Below are 27,047 nucleotides of genomic sequence, written 5' to 3' on the forward strand. Positions count from 1 at the left end.
TTATATTGTATTCATTTAGTAATAGAATAGTATATTTCATATATTTATTTTTATAATGTTATATATATTTTTTATAACAGATTCTATTTATCAACACTAAAAGAAATTCATCATGCCTTCAGAAAGTGAAAAGAGGAAACAACATACTAAAGCTTATTTTTTAAAGAGAAGTCATCCACAAGATTTACCTGAACAATAATGTGTAGAAAAAGGAAAAAACTCCTGGTAAGACAACAAAGATTTTTTTTAAAGAACTTATCAAACACTAGGAGTAGTGTATCTGCAGCTAAAAAGAAAAACAAGAGAAAATAGAAAAACAATGGAAAATCATCTTGTAAACAAATACTGTATAGTAAAAGGAGAAAGAATCAATTTCAAGAGATTAGAAAAAGAATGTTTTATAATAGAGTTGTGTCGAATTTGATGATGGGATTGAAGAAATGTAAAAGAAAAACAGCATTTTATAAGAAGAAGAAACGTATGGAAAATATAGTTGAGAAGGCTTTCGAATTGAAAAAAAAGTTCTTTATTTTAGTAATCACTAAAATTTGATCACTAGATAAGCCAATCCATTTAATGAAGGCCAAAAGTAAGTGGAGAAGAGTAATTAACAGAAGTAATTTTTCTGATTTTTTTTGGGTGAATGGAAACATAGTTCAAGTTCTGAGCCTTTTTTTAATGAATAGAGTTATTTTCAGAGTAATTATTTGTTGCATGCAGTGGACACTGGTGGTTGTGCTTATGAGGTTAGAAATGGTTGTCCTATTGAGAAAGAGAACATTTTTCCTAGAAATGAAGCAGAGGTGTTAGCTGATGAAGTTTTAGGGAGACTTCCTAAAGCTCCAGTGTACACTTGGAATTGCAGTAGTATTTGTAGTGTACGGCAGGAATCTATTGATTTTTTACGCAATTTCGTACGTGAGTATACTAAGAAAAGTGTTAAACAAAGGATTAAGATGTTGCAAGGACTAGACCCTTGCAGAGTGAGAGAAAATACTGGTTTGCAAGGTCATTCTCTTGCTTGTCTTTCTAAAAAAGTATGTTGAAGTGTTTTTCACCATTTCAGGATGTTAGCAGTACATCATACTCAAATAAGGAAATTAGTCAGAACATTGTATTATGCAAAAAGTCCAGCACTAATGTTAAAAAAGTTCAACAGTGCTCTTATGCATGGATCTGTATCAGATGTAATGAACGTTTGTGATGAAATTCACGTTAGTTACTTTGGTCCTGAGGAAGACAGTGCAGAAACTGATTCACTAATAGAAGGAAATGTGAAAGAGAATGTACAACATTGTAGTACAAAAAATTTTAACAAGAAATTATGAAGTTTAATTTGATTTCAGGTGAAAGTTCAAATTATTCTTGTATTTGTTGTCGACGAACTCATTATAAAAATCAGACCAGGACTGTTGATTTGTATTTAAAAAGTGAAAGAGAAAATAATAATGAGTGGAAGGAATTTGCAACTTATTTGTTGGGAGAGAATTGTTTTGAGTTAGCTTCTGATCAACGTATTTGTAAATATTGTTATAACAAATTAGATGAGAACAAAATGCCTGCTAGAGCTGTGCATAATAATTTTGAGTTGGTAAAAATTCCTTCTGAACTGATGGATTTAAATACCTATGAGTCTATTCTTATTCAATGTGTGCATCCATTTCAGGCTATTGTTCGTATGGAGCCTAAGACAGGGAAATTGCCTCCTTCAGATTTACAGAGAGGATTAAAGGGACGAGTTGTATATTTGCCTCTAGAGTTAAAGAAAAATATTGAAACAATTGGTGCAGAAAATGTAGAAGATGAACCTCTAGTTATTCTTGTTAATGGTGTTCCTACAAAGAGTAAGAAAATCTGGCAAAAATTTGTGGATGTTTGGAAAGTGAAAAAGGCAAAGTTGTATCTGGTAAAAACTAATCAATACTATAAAAATGTGTATGTGGGAGAAGAATAAATAACTGTAGAAGAAGATAGTGACTCGAAAACTGGACAAATTGAAAAAGTGGATGTGTCCAGAACTGAAGAAATCTACGAACATTACAGTGTTCCAAATAGTGATGAGGAATACTATAGAGTTATTCCAAATGAAAGAAGCAAAGGGAAGTCCCATTAGTGTACGGGAAGAAAGCTTGGAAGCTCGTTGTTTTCCACAGTTGTTTCCAACAGGAAAAGGAGGACGATATGATGACCGACCTGTGCAGATTCATGCATCTGAATATCAAACATCAAGATTGTATGCAGAAGATCCAAGATTTCGACAATGTATTTCGTGTTTGTTTCATCTTCTATTTGAGAGTGACTTGTCTGGACTTTCTTATGCAGTCAACCATATATTGAAAACAGCTGTACATCTGCAAAATGTTTCGGCAAAGGAATTTATGGACAAAATAAAGCAGAAAGATAATGTTTTGGAATCTCAGCTGATTAATCTCATGGCATGTCAGCGTGATACTAATGAGTACAGGTACCGTCGTCATGGAGAACTTAAATGTATGCTAAGGAACTTAAGTACTCCTACATGGCTCCTTACTCTAAGTTGTGCTAAATATGCTTGGGATGATTTACTTCAATTTCTTCGAGAGGCAAATCCAAATATAGTTAATATTGAATACAAGACACCTAGAGAATTGTCTACTTTGGATCCAGTTAATGTATGCAGGTATTTTAATCATAGATTTGAAGCTATGATGTCTTTTATCACCAATAAAAAAATCCTCCTCTTGTAGAGGTTCTGGATTTCTTTTGGAGAAAGGAGTCTCAAGCGAGAGGTGTTCCTCACATACATATGCTGATATGGATCAAAGATGCCCCCAAATTTGGAATGGATTCAGATGATACTGTGCTGTCTTTTATTGAAGAATATGCTAAATGTGCTATATCCAAAAGCACAGAGGAAAAGGACTTAAGACAAGTCATACGATTACAAAGCCATCGTTGTGGGAAATACTGTCGTCGAAAGAACAAATCTAAGGACAAATTCTACACCAAATGTCGTTTTGGATTTTCACGTCCGAGTAGCGGATTTTTTTTCCAACAAAGTCGCTACTATATACTCAACCTTCCCCAGTAGGGTTGATATGGACCCCGAGGTGGTAGAGGTATCTAAGGCATGTGATGAACGACGGGTGCTAGCGACATTCGTAACCCCACCCACTGAAAAACTCGTTCAGATCTGTGGGTCAATTAAATCAGGCTCCCCTCGTGATCCCACCACTCCTGGACGCCTGATGGGCAGTTTGCATGTCTTGGAGCCTCATATCCGTCGTCTTCTGGATCTCTCATTCGAGACTCATACTGTCCCGGATGCTTGGAAACGAGCGGTGGTTCTCCCCCTTCAAAAAAAGCCCAATGTTAGCTATGATAGGCTAGACAATCTTCGCCCCATCTCCCTCCTGCCATATATGGCGAAGATTGCCGAAAAAACCGTGAACCTCCAGCTAATGGGTTTTGTTGAAGAAGCCTCTCTACTCCATGACTCTCAATTTGGCTTCCGCCCTTGCCATTCGACGGAGTCAGCATTGCTCATGGCAGTGGAAGCTCTGCGACAGGGAGTGGATGAGGGCCAAACCATGGCCTTGATCCTCTTGGACCTAAGCGCAGCATTCGACACTGTAGCTCACTCCACCCTGCTACAGTGTCTGAATGATGGAGGGGTGGTAGGAGCTGCGCTTGGATGGATCCGGTCCTTCTTGACAGGCAGGTGTTTTCAAGTTCGCCAGGGAGAGTGTTACTCTAGGGAGATTGGGTTGGGCCAGGGAGTGCCGCAGGGCTCGTCCCTGAGCCCTACCCTGTTCAATCTTTATGTCTCCCCGCTGGCGACCATTGTTGAAGGCCACGGACTACGTCTTGTGTCCTATGCTGACGACACTCAGCTGGTGGTATCCCTCTCACGCCCACCTGGTCTAATGGCGGACAAGTTCAGAGTCTGCATGCAAGAACTGGCAGCCTGGATGTCCGCCAACTGCCTAAAACTTAATGGCAGCAAGACCGAGGTGCTCGTGGTGGGGGGGGGTCCACCTGTCTGGTCGTCGGCATGGTGGCCACCCTGCCTGGGAGAGGTACCTGCTCCATGTCATGAAGCAAAGAATCTGGGTGTATGGCTAGATGAGGATCTTGCTTTTGACTCCCAGGTTAGTCGAGTGGTGGGGACATGCTTCGGCATTCTAAAAACCATGAGGAAGATCCTGGATTTCCTACCCATTGATGCTCGACGGACGCTGGTGCATGCGTTAGTTACATCTCGCATGGACTATAGCAATCTGCTGTATCTGGGGGCAACGGAAAAGGTTTTAAACCGCCTCCAGGTGTTGCAGAATGCTACCGCCCGCCTTGTTTTGAGGCTTCCTAGAAGATCCCCCTCCAGGGCAGCGCTCCAGGAGTTGCACTGGCTTCCGGTTAGGAGTAGGGTGGAATTCAGGGCTTTGGCCACATGCCACCGCATTCTGAGAGGAAAAGCCCCTGCCCCATTACAAAGTCTGGTCACCTGGTATGAGCCCACCAGGAGCCTGCGCTCGTCTTGCACAGGTCTTCTGAAAATCCCCAAAATAAAGAAAACACGAATGGGGGGTAGATCATTCAGATACCTGGCCGCTAAGCGGTGGAATGATCTGCCGATGGAACTACGCATGGAGTTTTCGGAAACCCTGTTCAGGCGAAAACTTAAGACCTATCTCTTCAGACGCTAATTACTGTTGACTGCCCACGGACACCCTACCTACCACAGCGCGGGGACACGCCTTGGGCGTAAACCAGGCGCTTTACAAAACTCCCTAATAATAATAATAATAATAATAATATCAAAAGGAAGAGTGAACAGTTTTATGTCATCTTTGTGACATACTATCACAAGAAAGTCTCCCAAAAATACCTACAAATTAAGAAGAAATAAAGAGTCAAAATACATAAATGACTACAACCCAGTTATTTTGTCCATGTGGAATGCTAACATGGATTTTCAATACGTTGCAGACAATTCCATTGCTGTTGTGCGATATGTAACATCCTACATAACAAAATTAGAAAAGTCGGAATTGAAGGAAATGTGGGAAGAGATTTCTCATGAGAAGAGTCTGAGTACGAAATGATATAGTTACAGTTTGAAGATGTTATCTCATCGAGAAATTGGAGCGTATGAATGCTCTGATCGCTTATCATCTGCAAGTCTATACTCCAAATCTAAAAGAATCATTTGCGTGAGTCTAGGTCTTGCTGCAACACGAAATCGAGTAGTTAAATATGTACAAGAAATTGAATATTTAGCTGAAAAAGAGCCAGAAAGTACAGATATTGTGAAAACAAATATGTTGGATACATATTATCCAAATAGAAGTCATCATCTTGAGAATATTTGTTTCTCTGAAGTGATGCAAAACTATATTTTTAAACGGAATATTACAGAAAACATCAATAATGGTAAATATGCCGTGATTGGTTCTGAAGGATGTTTGATGAAGCAAAGAAAAGGACATTTGATTAATCACCGTAAACTGAGTTGCGAAACTCCTGACAAAAGGGAATTTTACTATTTAGCTCTTTTGCAACTCTTCAAGCCATGGTGTTCAGAATTGGAATTGCTTGGAGTTTTTGAGAGCTATGAATATTCATTCAACGCAAGTAAAGATACTATACAATGTCCTGTTTTTGCTAATTATGTGAAAATGTTGAACGACGAAATTGAGCAAGAAGCTACAATTGCAGCTGAAATTGCTAGAGACAGTTCTCAAGACAGTCAAACTTTTGCTCCGTTGAGTCAGGATCCACTAGGAGAACCAATTGTTCAAAATGAAGCAGCAACTGCTATGGATGAGGTGGAAACAGCAATGTATCAAGCTCAAGAAGATGTAACAAACTTAGGAAACTTGGAAGAACAACTAAATGTTGAACAGAAACAAATATATGACCAAGTGAGAAAACAATTGACCATAGATTACTTCACAAAAGAAACAGTGCTGTTGGTCATCATTTCAACTTATCCGAATGTACCTGAGTGGACAAGCTGGAACATGAAAACGTGTTTTAATTAAAGTAATTACAACTTATCTACAGAAAACAACTGAGTCACATTTGTCTTGTATTGTCACTGCTCCAACTGGGTTGGCAGCACACAATATTAAAGGAATAACTTTACATCGTTTATTATTGTTACCAGTGGAACATGAAAACACATTGGAATACCACAAGCTATCTGGAGAAGCTTGTGAAGTTTCAAGAGTCTTGAAGAAAATTAAACTCCTCATTATTGATGAGGTAAGCATGGTATCAAACATAATGCTTGCCTTTGTGCATTTAAGAATGCAGCAAATTCTTAAAACAGAGTATGACGAGTTATTTGGAGAAAAACACGTCATAGTTTTTGGAGATCTACTACAACTTACTCCTGTAAAAGGACAACCAGTGTTTAAAACACTGACACATGAAGATACCAGAAAGTCTTTGGGGAGCATTGGAAATGCTAATATTTGGTCATATTTTGAGTATAAGGAACTTATTACAAATATGCGACAGGCAAATGATGCTGATTATGGAACTATTCTTCAAGATATAAGAATTGAAAAAGTGAGTGAACATGGCAAACAAGCGTTACAGAGAAGATTACTTTCCAATTTGTTTCCAAATGAAAATATTGTTCCTGATGAAATATATATGAGAATAGCAGAAAACAAATCTGTAATCTGCTTAATGCCAAAACTGTGTGAATGTTCTATATTCAATGAAGAAATTTTAAAAGTTGGAAAATTAAGAAATTATAAAATTGGAAGCTATTGATAAAATAGAGCATGAAGGAATCACTATTATTTTGAAAGAAAAGTTGAAGAGGAAATTGGATTCTTTAGAGAAATCGATAAGTAAAACTGCTGGTTTAGAAAAGAATTTATATGCATGTGTAAACTGTAGGGTAAATTTACGACGTAATTTGAATGTGAAAAAAGGTTTAGTAAATGGAGCAATGGGTAAAGTTGTTGATTTAGTTAATTACATAAATAGAAATGGTATTGAATTTTTGAAAATCAAATTTTATCAAATTGAAGAAGTACAACAATTTAGTCGTTGTTCAGCTCGGTTTTTGCTTGTAAAAGATTTGTATGTTTGCAGAAAACAGTTTCCTGTTTCTTTGGCGTATGCAGTGACCATTCATAAATCTCAAGGTTTAAGTGTAGATAGTGCTTTAGTGAATATTGGAAGTACTGTGTTTAAAGAGGGTATGGCATATGTTGCTTTGTCTCGAGTCAGAACTTTATCTGGATTGTACTTGATTGATTTTGATGAGAGAAAGATTAGTGCAGATGCAAATTGTGTGAAAGAGTATAATAGGTTAAGAAGAGAATATGCTCCCAATTTAGTTCAATATCCAGTATTTGAAAAGTGGGTGGTAGGTAGATAAAGAAGATATGACAATGTCTGTAGTGAAGCTGCAGAGAAAGAAAAAAACAAGATGAAGTTGTGATTGCAAGCAAAAAGAAAAAGGACACTATTGAAGAGATTGTTGGTTATCAGTTTGAAAATAGTTCTGGTGTCAACTGCTATGCTAATGTAGTTGTTAATGTTTTTTTTCTTGAAAGTTTGCAACAGCAAATTGTTGAAAATCGGGAAAAAAGATTTTGTTCGCTGTTGCATTCTGTTCATGAGAAATGTAGTAGTGATAAAAGTAAAATACAAAGTGTTTCTGATATTCAAAATGTTTTGGACATATGTTCTGGTTCTACTCAATTTACGCAGAATATTCAGCAAGATTGTCAGGAATTTCTGATGTATATGCTTGTCGTATTGGAAGATGAAGGTATAGATATTGAAAATCTTTTTGGCATTTCTTATAAATGGAAACATGACTGTGAATTTTTTTTTTACATGTAGTACTAACATAGACACTGAAAGATTTATATATTTGACTTTACCAGACGGTGAATCAGTGTCTTTTAACAATCTAGTTAGAGGAGCAAGTCAAAACATGGAGTGTAGCAAATGTAAATCACAAATGTCATCAAGATTAGTTATACAAAGATATGGACAGTATGTAATTTTAATGCTGCAACGTTATAGAGCTGATGAAAGAAAATTGGAAACTTTAATTAAAAATGTTGTAGCTACTCAAGTATCAATATCAGGAAGAACATTTGTAGCTGTAGCAATTATTTTTCATGATGGTCCTTCTACAACATCTGGACATTACACTGTTTATTTAAAATGTCCGAAAGGTTGGATATATTGTAATGATAGTCAATTGGTTTTTAAACAATGTTTGCCTAAAGAGTTACCAAATTCTTACCTGATATTATTGGACTTGTCCGCAGCCTTTGACACGGTCGATAATACCACCTTGATCGACCGTGTATCCTCTATTGGAATTGATCAAAAGGCAAAATCGCTTCTGACATCGTTTTTGTCCGAACGTAAACAGTCAGTCAAACTCGGTACTTACTACTCCCCTGTCTTTACTCTTCCATGTGGAGTTTCCCAGGGATCCTCGCTAAGTCCGACATTATTTAACATCTATGTGTCGGACTTGGCGAGGGTCATTAAATCATATGGAATAAAGCTAACTTCGTATGCCGACGACACCCAGTTGGTGTTGTCAATACATAATAATGGAGGAGCAGTTGCAGCCAACTTTCAGGATGGTATGATGGCCATTAGTTCCTGGATGGACTGTAACTGCCTAAAACTTAATTCCGACAAAACGGAGGTCATGATTTTTGGCTGCCTCACCCCATCTTGGTCCCCAGCATGGTGGCCCACTGAGTTGGGTACTCCCCATTACCTGTCACCAAGGTTACGAACTTGGGGGTAATATTTGATGATAAGCTATCTTTTGTTAACCATGCAAATGCAGTGGTTTCTTCCTCCTTTTTTACCCTCAGAATGGTCAGAAAACTTCTACCTTCCCCCCCCCCCCAGTGTAGGCAAGAACCCCATGTGTACCTTGGTATTATCCAAGGTGGACTACTGCAACGGACTTCTACTGAATGCACAAGAGAAAGTCCTTAATAAAATTCAGTTAGTACTGAACGTGGCAGCTAGAATTCTGACCAGCACCCCAAAGTTATCATCAATATCCTCCATTATTCGCCAACTCCACTGGCTCCCAGTAAAAAGCCGCACCAAATTTAAAGCCTTGTGCATTGCGTACAAAGCCATGAATAACATTGGGACGGAATTCTTGAAAAAAGCTCTGTGCATATACACTCTTACAAGACCACTACACTCATCTACGACTCTACTGCTCCCTATTCCGCGTACAAAAAAAGTGGCCTGGGGAAATAGACGATTTATAGTGGCAGTTTCAAGACTGTGGAACACCCTCCCCATCAACATTAAAAGCAGTCCATCCCTGATGATATTTCGAAAGCGAACAAAAACATGGCTTTTTAATCAGTAAACCCTAGCGTATCTTCAGCCTTTTATCAGCGCCGAGACACCCCAGGGTATTTGTGCGCTATATAAATTTTATAAATAAATAAATAATATTTTTAAAGCCAAAATTTTAGGAACAAAATGTGGCTTTTCAGGATTACTGTTGTTAAGGTAGGCTAGTCTGGTGTTGTAGAGTACTTTGTGAGAGAGGGTGAGGAGCTTGAAGATGATTCTCTTGTTGACGTTGAGGCAGTGTAGGTGTATCAGGTGGTGGGGGATGTGGCTGCAACAGGGGACGTTGATGATCAGTCAGGCGGAGGTGTTTTGGATTTGTTGTAGTCGTTGTAGGTGTTTGGCTGGAATTCCTGTATAGAGTGTGTTGTCATAGTGTAGTCTGCTGCTGATGAGGGCCTGTGTCATTGTTGTTCTTCTTTTGGTTAGGATCCACTTGTGAATGTTGCGGAGCATGCTTAGGGTGTTGTAGCAGTATGAGGAGACGGTGTAGACTTGCTTACACATGGAGAGGGAGGAGTTGAGGATGAATCCTAGGTTGTGTACATGGTCAGTAGGTGCTGGTACTGTTCACAGTGTAGTTGGCCACCAGGAGTCGGCCCAGGCTGAGGGGGTGGTCCGAGAATGAGTATTTAAGTCTTCTCCGAGTTGAGGTTTAGGGAGCTGATCCTTATGCAGTTGGCGATGGCTTTCATTCCCTCGTGGAAGTTGCTTTTGGTGGTATGTGGCTCCTTGGTGAGGAAGAGGATGAGCTAGGTTTTGTCGGCTTAGGAGATAATGTTGAGGTTGTGATGGCGGTGGTTTTGGAACAGAAGGCTGAGAGGCAGATTCTGGGGATTACTATTGAACAACTTCCAAAGTAAGGATTTGACATATACTATTTAGCCATGAGGAAAAGTAAGTAAAATTATTTACAGTGTATGAAAATTAATGATAATGTTTTGTTATTTTTAGATTGTTTGTGATGTCTCATATTTACATAAGAAATTGCTCTTAGAAAAAAACATTTACCATATGTTTTATTTCTATTGTTTAGATTGTTATGGAGAATGTTGACATTTTTTTTTTAAGATAATCTTATTGAGTGTCTTTTTCTTGCCCGCTGTTATGTGATGAGTACTATTGAACTCACTGTTTCTAGTGAAATTCAATATATTCTGAGGACAGCAAAAAAGGCAAATAACATGCGTTACAAAATATTTTGTTTTGTAAAATATATATTGTAACTGTATTTTTTCTTGTCTTCCACAGATGCTTATTTTGTAAAATATACTTTTTTAAATTATTTATTATGAGTAAGGTAAGTATACGTAACTGTTTAAAATGGTCAATGGGATGTGGTTAAACAGAGCTGAAGGAACAAGAGATGGATGGAGTACATATCTGTGCAAAAGATGGTTTGTATCTTTTAAAGACATTTGAGAAAGTTAACATATATAATGAGTGTACCTGAGGGCCTACTATCTTTGAGCATATATTTAAAAAATGCCAGAGACTTTTATTAAAGAGATTTTTTAAATGAAACATGGCTTCAGAACAGCTTTCTGAAAAGTACCAGTATGGTATTGAATAGAAAGACATGCTTGACTAGTAGAGACCAGAGAGTTTTAGGATTAAAAGAGATCATATTATTCTCCATAAAATATGTCACAGAGAGTGTTTTCAAATACTCTTTTATGTTTAGAAGGACAGGACAGCCTGAGTCTTTTCCTATAGTCATAAGGAGTGACTGGATTGAAAGTTTAAGAAAACTTAAGAACAGGACATCCATATAAATAATTATATTTATATAACCTTATAACGTACTAAAACTCTAATGTTGGAATGTTATTCGACAATGGTATTTATATAATATTTTTTTAAGGCCAAAATAGTTGATAAAGCTAGTTTTGTGTTATGTGTTAAGAAAACTGATAAAATGAAGTGTTTATGTTTTTGTACAAGGACCTACAACATAAGAAATTGATTATGGAAAGAAAACAGAACAATATTGAGGACAGTTTGGAAATTAGCAACAGTCTCATAGAAGAACTAAACGTACCTTTCTCAGGCAGCAAGAGTGAAGAAGAAGAAATGAGTGCTGCAGATATGAGCTGTGATTTCCAAGACGAAAGCTTTGATGCTGATTTTGTGGAAGCATTAGATGATATCGAATTTTTTGAACATATAAATTCTGCAATTGCTAACCAGGAAATTGATGTCAATTAAATACCTGATGAAATTATTTTAGAAGCTCTGTTAAATTATGAGATGTTAGAAGAATAAATTCATTGTTTTATAACGATAATGGTTTGAGTACTATCTACTAGTGCATTAACTGTAGTAAAAGTGAAGCACTTATAGATTCACTTATACATTCTTTATATTATTCATTTGATTCTAAGTATGCAAAGTAGGTCTCAGGGCATGGACTTCTTCAAACTCCTAAACAGTATGCATGTACTCTTCTATGCACCTGAAAACTTGTCTTTTAAAACTTCAATTGCCCAGTCTGTATCCTTACACTTCCTCCAAACACTCAGCAGTATGTGCTTATCTATACACTGTGCTAAAAGTGAAGCAATTATACATTCAGCCAGACACTCTGGGGGTCATTAGGATGACAGGCGGACTTAGTCCGCCCGCCATCCTATCGGAATTTGGGACCACCTGCCATAAGGGCGGGGGTCCCGTGGGGGGTATTAGGATGCACCTCCACAGTGGCGGGTGCATCCTGCATTGTTAACATTGTGGCGGGCAGTGCTCTCAGCACCGCCCGCCACAATGCTAAAAATGCACATTTGCATTTACATTAACAAATAGGCAGGCACCGCGCGGTGCCTGCTGCTTTGTTAATGTAAATGCAGGGGGGTACCACAGGTACCCCCGTGTGCACCCCCACCTGTCCTTCACTCCGGGGGCCCGCAGGGGGCCCTCGAAGTGAAGACCGCATGCCTTTCCGTGGCGGCGATGCCGCCACGGAAAGGCATCTGTTTTGGGCAATGCTAATATGGCTGGCGGTGTCTAATAGACATCGCCACCATATTAAACCTTCTCCGCCCCGGCCGCAGGGCGATCGGGGCGGAGAAGTGGAGGACGGTCTTTCCGTCCGCCACGGTCACCCCCGCCATGCTAGTATGGTGGGGGGTGATTACGGGTAGGATGGCGGGCGGATTACCCCCGCCAGGCTGGCGGTAGCCACCGCCTGCCTGGCAGGGCGATATCCCACCATCCTAATGGGCCCCTCTCCTTGCAGAACTGTAATCATTCAGCCAGTACCCAAGTAGTCATGCAGCAAAGTAGGCCTTAGGGCATGGACTGCTTCCAATCCCTATGGACTATGCATGCACTCTTCTATGCACCTGCAAACTTGTCTTTTAAACTTTCAATTGCCCACTCTGTATCTTACACTTCCTCCAAACACTCTGCCACTGCTGTTTCAGTAGTGTAGTGAGCCATACAGCAGTATGTGCTTATATATACACTGTGCTAAAAGTAAAGCAGTTAAAAATTCAGCTTGACACTGTCCTTGTGGAACTGTAATCATTCAGCCAGTACCCAAATAGGAATGCAGTAAAGTAGGCCTTAGGGCATGCACTGCTTCAAATCCCTGTAGACTATGCATGTACTCTTCTATGCACTTGAAAACCTGTCTTTTAAACATTTAATTACCCAGTCTGTATCCTTACACTTCCTCCAAACACTCTGCCACTGCTGTTTCAGTATTGTAGTGAGCCATACAGCAGGATGTGCTTATATATACACTGTTCTAAAAGTGAAGCACTTATACATTCAGCTTGACTCTCTCCTTGCAGAACTGCAATCATTCAGTCAGGACTTAAGTGCCCATGCAGCAAATTAGGCCTTAGGGCATGGACTGCTTCAAACCGGTATAGACTATGCATGCACTCTTCTATGTATCTGCAAACTTGCCTTTTAAACCTTCAATTGCCCAGTCTGTATCCTTACAGTTCCACTAAACACTCTGTCACTGCTGTTTCGGTATTATAGTGAGGCATTCAGCAGTATGTGCTTATCTATGCACTGTGCTAAAAGTGAAGCAGTTATACATTCAGCTAGACACTCTCCTTGCAGAAGTGTAATCATTCAGTCAGTACCCAAGTACTCATGCAGTAAAGTAGGTCTTGGGGCATAGACTTCTTCAAATCACTATACAGTATGCATGCACTCTTCTATGCACCTGTATACTTGTCTTTTAAACTTTCAATTGCCCAGGCTGTATTCTTACACTTCCTCCAAACACCCTGCCACTGCTGTGTGAGTATTGTGGTGAGGAATTCAGCAGTATGTGCTTATCTATGCACTGTGCTAAAACTGAAGCTATTATGAATTCAGTCAGGCACTCTCTTTGTAGAATTGTAATCATCCAGCCAGTACCCAAGTACTCATGGAGCAAAGTAGGCCTTAGGCAATGGACTGCTTAAAACCCCTACAGACTATGCTTGCAGTCTTCTATGCACCTGCAAACTTGTTTTTTATACCTATAATTCCCCAGTCTGTATCCTTACACTTCCAGCAAACATTCTGTCACTGCTGATTCAGTATTGTACTGACCCATTCAGCAGTATATGCTTATCTATGCACTGTGGTAAAACTGATGGTGTTATAAATTCAGTCAGGCATTCTCCTTGCAGAACTGTAATCATCGAGTCAGTACACAAGTACTCATGGAGCAAAGTAGGCCTTAGGCCCTGGACTGCTTGAAACCCCTATCGACTATGCATGCATTCTTCTATGCGTCTGCAAACCTGTCTTTTATACCTTCAATTCCCTAGTTTGTATCCTTACACTTCCAGCAAACACTCTGTCACTGCTTTTTCAGTATTGTAGATAGCCATTCAGCAGTATGTCCTTATCCATGCACTGTGTTAAAACTGAAGCTCTTATAAATTCAGTGAGGCACTCTCCTTGCAGAACTGTAATCATCCAGTCAGTACCCTAGTAGTCATGGAGCAAAGTAAGCCTTAGGCCATGGACTGCTTCAAACCCCTATAGACTATGCATGCAGTGTTCCTTGCACCAGCAAACTTGTCTTTTATACCTTCAATTCCCCAGTCTGTATCCTTACACTTCCAGCAAACACTCTGGCACTGCTGTTTTAGTATTGTAGTGAGCCATTCAGCAGTATGTGCTTATCTATGCAATGTGACTGATCCATTCACTACATTAAAACAATAACATATTTATGCACATATGTTACATTCAAGTGCTCCGGAAGCACTACAGTATACTACAAGTAAACACCTTATAAATTTATGCTGCAGCTCTTCCTTATAGTTCTGCACTTCTACTTTTACCATACACTACTAATGTATTCATTCATTCATTTATGCACTACACATTCATTCAAACAATGTTTTACACACTATCATAGAAATATAGCTCTTTTTTGGACCAGTGAAGGTAGTTCTGAAAATAACTGTTTTTTGGGGGGATTTTCTGAACAATTTTTTTTTTTCAATAGGAAAAAAAGGGAACTGGAGAAACAAAAGTAAAAAAACTGGAACAAATAATGAAAAAGAAATGATGGTGGGAACAATGGTGATTCTGTTTCCGTCTACAAATTAAGTCTATTGATTGCTCACCATAACAAAGAGTTTCTTTTCAGAATTCACACCAAAATAATAAGGTCAGCAAAAGCAGGGCGAATATCTGGGTGCGGACTTGATTCTCCAGCAGATGATGTAGTTGCTGGAGATGTTTGAGTTTCCTTACGTAATGTGCTGCATGCAGCATGAGCATAGTTGTTAGGATGAATATTTTTTACGTGCCTCACCATACTCGCTGTTCCAAATGAATAGTGCTTAGCAGGATTTCCTCTGGAGAACACTTTTGAACAAATTTTACAAGCCACATTTGCAGCATTGACTTTCTTTTCTCCTTCTGGAAAAGAGAAAAATGTCCAGACAAATGCCTCCTTTCTCTTGGGGGCTGGATCCTCCACCAGAAATTCTTCATCTGAAGAATGTTCAGTAATGTCTTCAGGTTGTTGTGCAGCCATAATGAACAGTCTCAGAATAAACAGCTCCTTCTCAAAAAGATGTTTCTTCAGTGAAGAACAGAGAAGAATGATTAAAATGGGTGTGGTCTTTCAACAGTTGGAATAGGGAGTGTTATGAACCAATCAAATCTGTTCTTTTAAAGTCACATGGCTTTGCGTACGTGAAGGGTGCGCTTACGGTGCACGTACGGACGACGTACCGCCGCAATTTGTGTAATTGCTTTTAAAAGTAATATACGCTTATTAAAAGTAAAAAAAAAACTATTCTCATTATTATCCCACATAATGTCTTCCCTTAATATTTACATTAAATACATAAATATATCTATTTAAACAATTAGAATCTTTCACACCGTACGCGTACGGTGCGCTGTACAAACGTACATGACGTCACGCGGAAGCGCCGATGCAACGTGTAGCGTCAAAACGTATTCGTAATGTATGCTCGGGTACGCGGACATTATGAGTACAGATACAAAGGATGGTACAAGCACCGTACGCATACCGTACGATTACTCCCCAAAAAACTGGAAAAAGAAAATATATAGAATTTAATTTTAATATATTGGAGAAAAAAATAAAAGTAATTAAAAAATTATTTATTTAATTTCTTTTTTATTATTTTACACTAAAAATATATAATGTAACTTAAAAAATAAAATAACTAATAATACTTATTATAAAAATTTTGGAAATTAGTATATGAAGAAAGAAATATAATAATTAATACATTTAAAAATTATCATTTAGAAAACCTTTAAAATTCACTGAAAAAAACCATAGGTTTTAGTCACGTTATAGTTAGGAATTAGCATTTAAAAAACCTTGCAAATTCCCTGAAAAAACCATAGATTTCAGCCACGTTATAGTAAGGTATTAGCATTTAAAAAACCTCGCAAATTCACTGAAAAAACCATAGGTTTCAAACATGTTATAGTTAGCTGGACATTTCACTCATACAAAACCATTGAAATTCCCCCATTATAGTTAGTTCAGCTAACTATAACTCGCACGCCCGCAATGCACTGCTGATGACGTCACATATTACATCACTCATGACATGGTCAGTGACATCACCCATAAAAAATGCCATTTGAAAAATTTCAAATTCAATTTTCTCAAGAACTACTGGAGGGATTTACACCAAACATACAAAAGGCACTGCTGCATACCAGTCCCTACCATTTTGCCAAATCTGGTATAATTCCGTTCAGCCGTTCGAGCTGTAGCCTTGTCAGAATGTCCCTATGGAAATTAACATGGGAAAACATGTTTTCGGACCCCCCTTTTTTCTCGGCCCCCACTTGACGAATCCCCCTGAAACTTTCAGGGAAGGGGTGGAGGGCAGCGAGGCAAATTTGAGGAAAATTACAGGCAGATCCCTCAATCGGCGCCAAAGTTATTCTCAATAGTATGTTCGAAATTTCCTATGGTAACTATGTCCTAACTATATATACCATTTGCATTCTATTGCGCGAATATTCTTATGGCAATAACAATATTACGCAGTTTTGCATTTAAAATAATTATGTGATCATGTTTGGGATTTAACTCCTTTTCTAAAGCAAATGAATTTTATTTGTTTGATGGAAATGTACACCACAGAAGTTATCATTAGTCTGTCGTTCAGTTTTATGATTTTATGTGTCACGTGATGTATCACATGACACTAATGCACTTTAAATGTTGTTTGTCAATTGTAAACTTTATTCGTGACCAAGCCTGCTGGGTCAGGCGAAACGCGTTGAAAAGCGGCGAAAATAGAAAATAAAGAAGTTTTCACCACATTGTTGTCATCTCCTCTCCAGACTACGTGTTGAGGTTGAGTCTGAAAAGGGCTTTCGAGCCCGAAACGCGTCATCTGTCGATTGCTGCTGTGATAAGGTTGAATAAATAACATCTTGCCTACAAAGAAGTGGTTCGCTTCTCCTTCTTCGCCGCCGAGGCTTTGGTGGAAGTAGTCGGAGTATTCGTTTTGATATATATATATATACGGACTTTGCTGTCTACATTCTGACATGCACCTGTGGCCTCAGATATGTGGGCAGCACTAAGCTACAGGTGCATGCCAGAATACTCCAACATTTGCGTGCCATCCTGAATAACGATGGTACATATCCCGTTGCCAGACATTTTAAAGCGATACATAATAACGACTTGCAGTGCTTGGAGTATTATGTTATTGCTTCAGGTTTCAAACATGTTATAGTTAGCTGGACATTTCACTCATACAAAACCATTGAAATTCCCCCATTATAGTTAGTTCAGCTAACTATAACTCGCACGCCCGCAATGCACTGCTGATGACGTCACATATTACATCACTCATGACATGGTCAGTGACATCACCCATAAAAAATGCCATTTGAAAAATTTCAAATTCAATTTTCTCAAGAACTACTGGAGGGATTTACACCAAACATACAAAAGGCACTGCTGCATACCAGTCCCTACCATTTTGCCAAATCTGGTATAATTCCGTTCAGCCGTTCGAGCTGTAGCCTTGTCAGAATGTCCCTATGGAAATTAACATGGGAAAACATGTTTTCGGACCCCCCTTTTTTCTCGGCCCCCGCTTGACGAATCCCCCTGAAACTTTCAGGGAATGGGGTGGAGGGCAGCGAGGCAAATTTGAGGAAAATTACAGGCAGATCCCTCAATCGGCGCCAAAGTTATTCTCAATAGAATGTTCGGAATTTCCTATGGTAACTAGGTCCTAACTATATATACCTACTGGCGATCAGAAGTAGGTAGTATATATATATTATTTGCGTTTTATTGCGCGAATATTCTTATGGCAATAACAATATTACGCAGTTTTGCATTTAAAATAATTATGTGATCATGTTTGGGATTTAACTCATTTTCTAAAGCAAATGAATTTTATTTGTTTGATGGAAATGTACACCACAGAAGTTATCATTAGTCTGTCGTTCAGTTTTATGATTTTATGTGTCACGTGATGTATCACATGACACTAATGCACTTTAAAGGTTGTTTGTCAATTGTAAACTTTATTCGTGACCAAGCCTGCTGGGTCAAGCGAAACGCGTTGAAAAGCGGCGAAAATAGAAAATAAAGAAGTTTTCACCACATTGTTGTCGTCTCCTCTCCAGACTACGTGTTGAGGTTGAGTCCGAAAAGGGCTTTCGAGCCCGAAACGCGTCATCTGTCGATTGCTGCTGTGATAAGGTTGAATAAATAACATCTTGCCTACAAAGAAGTGGTTCGCTTCTCCTTCTTCGCCGCCGAGGCTTTGGTGGAAGTAGTCGGAGTATTCGTTTTGATATATATATACGGACTTTGCTGTCTACATTCTGACATGCACCTGTGGCCTCAGATATGTGGGCAGCACTAAGCTACAGGGGTGGTGATAGGGAAAAAATGCTCAGAAGACTGGAGTCACAGTTTATCATCGAGTTAGACAGCAAATTTCCCAATGGATTGAACACAACGGAAGATTTATATGTTTTCTTATAACCAGTCTCTGTTTAGCATTCCATTCATGGGCTAATACTGTTTGCTTTTTCTGTCTTATTCTTCTCAAAATTTCATTATGAATTTTATTACACAAACTGTATATTATCCCTTTTCGTTTTATTACCACTTGCACAATGATTTTTTCTTAGTTGGGTATTGAATTCACATTATTTTCCTATCTACATTTTGGAACATAGACATCAAGACTAATGCTTTAATCTGTTTCCTTGGTTTTGAATTGTGTATGAACAGTGATTTATAAAAGGGTGATTGCAACTTGTTGCCTTATCCAAGTTTACACAAATGAAGATATTCAAATAACTATGATCCTTTGTTTTGGGCACATTTTCGGTGCATTTATGCAGCCAATTGAATTATTGCAATAGACCACAATAGAAACAACATCATTGTGTTCATATGTCGTAACATCAGGTTTTATGAATTGGAAAGCCTAGATGATTTTAAAGCATTCATAAGTATTTATATTTATTTATATGCTATATTTGCACAGATTAGGTGGCGTTATTTGCACGAATGCATTTGCACTTTTTCTACGCGCATTGCACTTTTCAGTGACATATGATCAGTGGTTACACCATGTTGTCTTTTTGCAATTAAATATACAAGCGCATTTATGCGGGTATCATGTGCCACCACAAATGGGCGTTATCAACATTTGTTTGATATTGAATTCTAAAATAACGACAAAATTTATAATTTTATAAAAATGTAAATGTCAGTGTAAACTTTGGCAACAAAATGTGAATAATGCATTAATACCTCCTTTTTATTCAACTGTATATATATATATATCAAATGATGGTTTGGAAAACAGACTAGCTATGTCGAATACATGTAATATGTTCTTAGTTTTAACACTTCTAATCACATGGTGTTGCAAAAAGAAAAAAATGGTAATTTGAATTTGTGCAATGGACCCTTTAAAAGGGATGTTCCTTTACTTGCCTGACGATCTGTGACCAAGGGCGGACGCCCGAAACGCGTCAGATTTGATGAACTTGCCTCTCCATTAAATATTGCCAAATGAAGATTGGGACTCGCGTGGTTTTTCTGTTCAGCTGCCTTGGCGGTGGTTTGTGATGAAAAATTGCTGTTGTTTAATATATATATATATATATATATATATATATATATATATAATTTTAGAGAGAGATATATAGATGTATAGATATAGATATATATAGTCAAGGTATAGGCTTAGATATAAAAAATATACCTTTTAATATTCGATCCCTCGATATTAGTGTCCCACTTGTCCTGACCTAGATGGACTTGATATTCAGGAGCCACACAGCAGTAAAACATTTTCTCTTTATCTCAATGGTTTCACCTGGTAAAAGGATAAAGACTTTGCACAGTTATGATTCATTAATGTACTCATTTTGTACATATTCCAATATTAGTTACCCTTTCCCATATGCAATGTTAGTCATGCTCATAAGGTCAGCCTGGCACTAAGCTAATTCCTAATTATCTCCGGCTTTTATCACAGTAATTAAAGGATTACACTAATAACTTTCAGTTTCCCTCTCCCCTCCCTCATAATAAAATACATTTACCATATATATTCAAATGTCCAATCTGTCAACAATTTCCATATCGCTATAGCCCTGTTACTCCGACTCCTTATTTTACCTGACAAGACTCTAAACCTCTGAAACACTGCTTGCAATAAGTGAAATTACTGTGTATAGCTTCGGGTAGAACCCCAACCCATCGTTCTTTTGCCCACCATGCCACCTCAGTTTGGACCCAGCCATATGCAAATCAGTCTTGACCTTGCTCCTCATGGCAATCATGTACCACCCTAAGAGGCATAGGTATTCCAGACGTGAGTCCTATGCTCACTGTGTTACTGGAACTATGATGTACCCGGATGATGAGCCCATAACTAGGGCAAAACCAGTCCTTTGTTGCTTGTGTTCGAGGTCAAGGAGGACCTTTCTTGGCAGTTTGGGATGGACTGTTCCCATGAGAAGCAAGGCCAAGAAAGATTTACATATGGCTGAGTCCAAACTGAGGTGGAATGGTGAGCAAAAGAACAATAAGTTGGAGTATTACCTTGAGCGATTGACGGTGGGTAGACTTCTTATAAGCAGCCTTCCATTACTTTTTATGTGCTTGAAGGTTCTACAGCTAATAACTCAAAGCTACTTTTTACCTTATCACAATCAATGAATGATATTTGCATTTCATATGTAGGATCCCCAAAGGAGGTGAATGCAAGTGGTATGGTTTTGTGAAGTAAAGTGGGACAAAGTCAGATTTTCAGAAATAATGCTTATTTTGGTACGAGTGAGGTGAAAATAGTAAAGATTATTACCTGCTGTACCTTAAAAATGTAAAGTACTAATTGCATTGAACACACTGTGCCTGATTCACAAAGTTAACTTACACTTTCTAGTAAATTTACTACTTTCCTATATTCACAAGTTACACTTTTGTCGTAGCTTACAGTTTTGTAGTAACTTACAGTTTTGTAGTAAATCCAGCCCTACACCTGGCCAACTACTGATACTGCAACAAGCTCCTCTAGAAAATATTAGAAATGATGTTAAATAAAATTAAAATATGTAAAATAGTTAAAAATGTAACTAGATATAAAATAATGTTCAAAGACAAATATAAGTAGTTCATATTTATTATTCAGCTTTAAAAAAGTGTAATAACCTAATTTGAGTTGAAGAAATACTGTAACAACACATGTTATACTTTAACATTTATTTTGCTTTTTTTAGATTCAACATAAGTTATTAAATATACATCAAATTATTGTTAAATGGATAAAGAAAGATATTCTGACAAATGTGACTGTTAAAAGCAGACGGATTTCTCCTGTGAAGTATCGGACACAAGGAAAACATTTACTCAAACATTGATTGGGCACCAATCTAATACGTTCTATAATTCACCCACATTTCAGTCTCTGCTTTCAACGCAGATGGAACAGTGACATAAGGCTACATAAGAATCATATAGTGCACATAGTAAAATGGATTACATTAAATGTAGGTTTTTACCTGTAAGTTATTATACTTGATGCTAAAGTATTTACAGTGGCGGCTGGTGGATTTGGAAAGTGGTGGGCAAAAAATGTTGTACTGTAATGTAGTAAGCAAGCGAGCCTGAATTGCAAAAGCAGGGTGCGTGGAGGTTCTCTCCCGGCAATAATTTTTTTTGAAAATAATTGATTAAAATGGTGGCAGCGCAATGAGTTGTAACAGCATGCGTTGTAAAACTTGCGATGTAAAGGCATGCATCATAAAAGTTGCGTTGAAAAGGATGTTCCCCATTTCCCAGCAAACAACATTCATTTCATTAGTCTGCATTATGGCTTGTGATATCTTTTTAAGTGAGCAGCTTTATAGAACGCAAAGGTGCTATAGAATCATTAAATTAAACTTGCATGCGATACGAACCGCCAGCCTCCTCCACTCCGAGCAATTCTACTGCTTGCTTTTACAAAGAGCACATGTGTGTGCTGCAGATCAGGTCGTACTCGTAGACAGCCTCGTGTGCACAGCTCTTCCCAGGATGAGGTGGGTCCATGGAGGTGCACCCTCGCTGATTGACAAGCGGCCTTGCAAACCCAGGGCTTCTGCTTAACCCCTTCGCCATGGAGATAATTCCCCAGCGTTGCTGGGGGGAGGGGGCCGCGCGCAGCGCCACCGTGCTTGTGACAAGCTCGGCTCATCACGCTGCACAGTGGCCTGTGCTCATGGCACGCTGAGCTCATCATGACCACGCCCGTTTCCACAGAACGTTCAGCACAGCAGGGGAATTATTCCCGCGTGTGACCGCCGTGGCGGTCATGACGAGCTCAGCTCGTCATGAGCACAGCGCCACCGTGCCTGAGCTCATCATGAGCACGCAAGGTGTTAAAGCGCCCAGGCTGCTTGCAATCAGTGAGGCTGCAGTGTGTCCTCCGAGGGCAGGGATTTACAGTATTGTAATCCATTGGGGCTAGGGCTGATATCCGGTAAGCCCTCTTAAAAGTGCGACAGCGGCACATGCGCTGTCATGAGCCTTGTTTTGCCTGACCCTCGCGCAAAGCTTGAGTCACAGGCAGTGTAATGCAATAAGCATTTTTTAAGAATTAGGAAACAGCAATTGAGGTAGAAATGTAGGCGGGCGGAGCCCTGCCGCCCCAATCAGGAAACCGTCCCTTGTCAGGGTATGGAAGTTTAGGAAACAGATCTGGGGCCCTTGGCTGCAGTGTAGACATGCTACTAAACGTAACTTACATTTTGAGCTAATAGAAAACAAAGAGAAGCCCCAGTGGCCTTCTACGTGAAGAAAAATGAACTTGAAGCATTTCAAGATAGGGAATTTGCACCAGTGATGTTGAAGGAAAGGGATGAACTCACTTTAGGAAATGAAACCGTGCTTAAACCCCCCCTGATTTTTTATTTGCTGGTATAGAAGATGATGGAGATGAGGCACAAAATGGTGACAAACTGATATATGCTCTACTGTATGAACTCCATCGTCCTTAAGTATGTTTTCTGAATTTATACACTCATTTGTACACCAAATCTGTTCTAATCTCAGCCCGAGCTCTAGCAGAAACACGTTGTGATTCATCCGAAAATCCATTATATTTTGCATTACTATAGAGAAAGCATAAACCCAAAGACATCCTCCTTTGCATACGGCACTGTATGTAAGAAAACTGTGTTTTTTATGAATTACAATGGATTGTATATGATCTAAATCCAAGATAGAGGGAGTAGAAAACTTTCTTTTTATATCTGAAGGAAAAAGTTGACGGAAGGTTTAAAAAGGCCGAAGGCTCATTTGCCTGCGGCATTATAGGACAAATGCAAAGTTTTTAATCCCCACTCCTGAACACAGCACAATCTATAAAGACCTAATAGTCTTTCTACTAAGCAACATTTATTTTTTCTTTCCAAATATTTTTATATAGCTCTTATTATACTTCATTTGGGGTGGCATTGCACTTTACAGCAAGCAAAAAACTTAAGTAAAATGCCAAACAGAAAAAACAAAGAAGAAAAATGCGACGAATAGCTATTAGGGATTTTAATTGAAAATGTATTTATATATAATTTACTACCACTGAAGATGTGTTGAAGTGCTTTTTACTGTGAGTACCGTGCCACTCCGGAACCCAAGTTTAGAGGCCATTATAGTGGTTATTGTTAGTTATTGCGATTAGACATGTGCTCCTAGAAAACATTGCATGCTTTTATTCCAGTTACTTTGTGATATATTATAATAATACAATTTAGATGTTATCATTAGTGTGGGCTATGCGGTTTCTGGTGAACGACTGGTGAGACTCATAGGCTGGTGGCGATAAGATAATGTTAATTTACAGGGATAGGGTTTTAAAGAGGAGAGGTTATGATCTTTGAAATGAGGTGCAGGTCAATTTTGGAAATACAAAAAGAAGGATTAAGTCAGACATGAGACTGAGAGGAGGCTGTACTCAGAAATAGAAGGCACGCAGAGGATGGAAGGTAAGAGAAGGGTTACTGAATAAAGAAAAGAGAGGATTCAAGCCGAAGTACATCAAGATCAATTTTTCATACAGGCGTTTTAGGAATATAGCAGTTTCTTTAAGATGGCAAGATGTAAGAAAGAAGGATGTAAGCTGTAGAAAGAAATTTTGTACGCTGTGGAAAGAAACAACATAATACGTAGTGCTCCATATTTAAGGCATGCAGCTTAAAAATGTGATCCTGAGTGTATACATCATTTCAACTATAAGGTTTTTTTTATGAGAGCCTTGTGTCACATCTGCAACACGTAAAGTGATACATGCATGACGCAGGGCTCTGAATCAGATTAACGAAGCCACGGAAAGCCACTCTGCATGACTTTGGGTGGCCTCATAAATCTTGAATAAAGCAAAGCAGTGTAAATTGCTGCGTCGCCTTACTCTGTGTCAGGAGGCGTTCCATGGGCATTGTGGTGAGTGTTTCCACGCAACACCCATGAATTTTGATGCTGCCACAGATTCACAAAATCATGTCAATCAAATCCTTACGCCTTTCGAGGTGAGGCATAACGAGGAGAAATATCTTTATTTCTCATCACTTTTTTCTCTTTCTATTTGTGCTGCATTCTGCATCACACATAGAAACTGGAACACATCTCTTAGGATTGTTTATGTGCAGGAAAGTGCCCCTTTCTGCACAAAAACAATCTTGCCTTCAATGGAGGCACCCTCACACCATGAGGCAAGGGTCCCTACACTGGTACTGGGCTGCCAAAACGGCGCCAGCACAGGGAGCAAGGACAAGTATGAACCATAGTGTATATATAACGTGCATTCCTGACTTTACTTTGGTGTACAGAAACACAGGAATGTGACTTGCAGAGCTTCCCTATACCAAAGTCCAATAAATGAGGGCCTAAGAGCTCTATCCTGTTGTGGCCCATGCCTAGAGCAGCCCTTTTAAACACAGTCTGGAGTATTGAAACCTTGGTACAGTGTCTGTACCCTGACAGGGGTTTTCGGGCGGAAAAAAAGAAAAGGTCTCCTCTGATCTCTACTCGCTATTCTGTAATGCAAGGTTTTTCCCTCACTCACTAAATATGAGGTACCTGGCACTGTCTTAGAGTGTCCTATCTTAAGTGAACAGAACACTTAACCTCCGTGCACTGTTGCTGGTGTGGTTCTAACACTAGAACAACACTGGAAATGTAAACATTTTTACAAAATAACACGCTAAACACATAAATACTGCTTGAGTTTTCATATATTTAAAATTTTCAAAATTACTTTTGTTTCAAAGACATGTTCTATGTGTAAACAAGGTTTAACACAAGTATTCAAAAATGAAAATAATGTAGACAGTTTTAGGGAACATAATTTCTTGTCAACGTCCTAGAAGAATCTTCTTTTTGCCCTATGCATTTCGAGCTCGAGGAGCTCTTCCTCAGGGGCCTGTAAACTGAATGTATCAATCAATTACTTCAACTGGTTTAATTAATGTTCAAGACATCTTTAAAGTTCACTTTGTGCAAGGCTAAAATCATAAAAGTTGAAGAAAACATAAGTGGAGTGTACAAGATACCACTTTCCACACCGCTTGTTTACACATAGAACATGTCTTTGAAACAAAAGTCATTTTGAAAATTTGAAATATATGATAGGATGTTTAAGTAAAGGCACGGTTGGGACAAACGTGCTACCCCCGTAGCACGCTTAGTCTAAAAAGTTACAAATTAGTTGAAAGTCTAAATTTTCTCAGTTAAAAATAGAGAGGAGTGCTTCTCTAAATTCAAAACAACTGTCTTAGAGTGTATCATCAATGCACAGTCAGATGTATATCCTATTTTGTCACCTAATCCCATGCATGTAGATGTTGTGTGAGTTGGTGTATGTGGCTATTATAGTCTATGCATTGCACTTATAATAGAAGCAGAGTGATGAAGACCTGAATGTTCCATTTTGGATATCTTGAGCTTGTTACTATCAACAAGATGGGGTTGATGTTGTTTTCCCAGAAAGTGGAAGTGTATCAGTAAGCAGGAGGCAGGAGTCCTCGACTGTGAAGTGAGGACAAAGTAGACAAAGCTGCTATAGATATTGTATTAGGTACTTCCCGTAGCACTGCCACTTGATAGATGATGGGGGTAAAGTGGCTTCAGCCTGTTGTTCAGAATGAGAAGGGTCATCCTGGTCACTATCGTATGTGTTTGCCTTTTCAGGAGCAGCTAGTTCACACCTCTTTATGCCTCAGACTACCTAGAGACAGGCTAGAGACTACCATGCTGTGAGACTGTGTCTGCTGAACTGCATAGACAGGTGGTTGAAAAAGGAAGTCACCCCAACCCAGTACTCCTGCCTGCAGAATTCTGAAAAGTTATGTGCTGATTTTCTGTGGAGCATGGAGCCTTTGTCTGACCATTGGCTTGAGAGTAGGCTATGCTGCATATGAATTGGGCCAGATTCGGAAGAAAACCAGTGTGAATCAAGAATAAGATGTACTCATTGTACTGTTAGAAGCTCTATTTGGGGGAGCGGGTGCATAGATACAAATCTCGACCAAAAGGCTGAAAACATAGGCCCTAGTCCCCTTGTTGTTTGTTGTGTAAAGATGTTATTATAGCGCCCTCACCCTTGCGTTGTGGGATGCATAATGTGAGCCAGTTTGGAAGGGTGAAAAGATCAAACATCATTAAGTGACAAGGAGTCCCATGCAAGTAGTGA

This window comes from Lissotriton vulgaris, chromosome 3_1 (assembly GCF_964263255.1).
Source record: "Lissotriton vulgaris chromosome 3_1, aLisVul1.2, whole genome shotgun sequence".
In the NCBI taxonomy this organism is placed as follows: Eukaryota; Metazoa; Chordata; class Amphibia; order Caudata; family Salamandridae; genus Lissotriton; species Lissotriton vulgaris.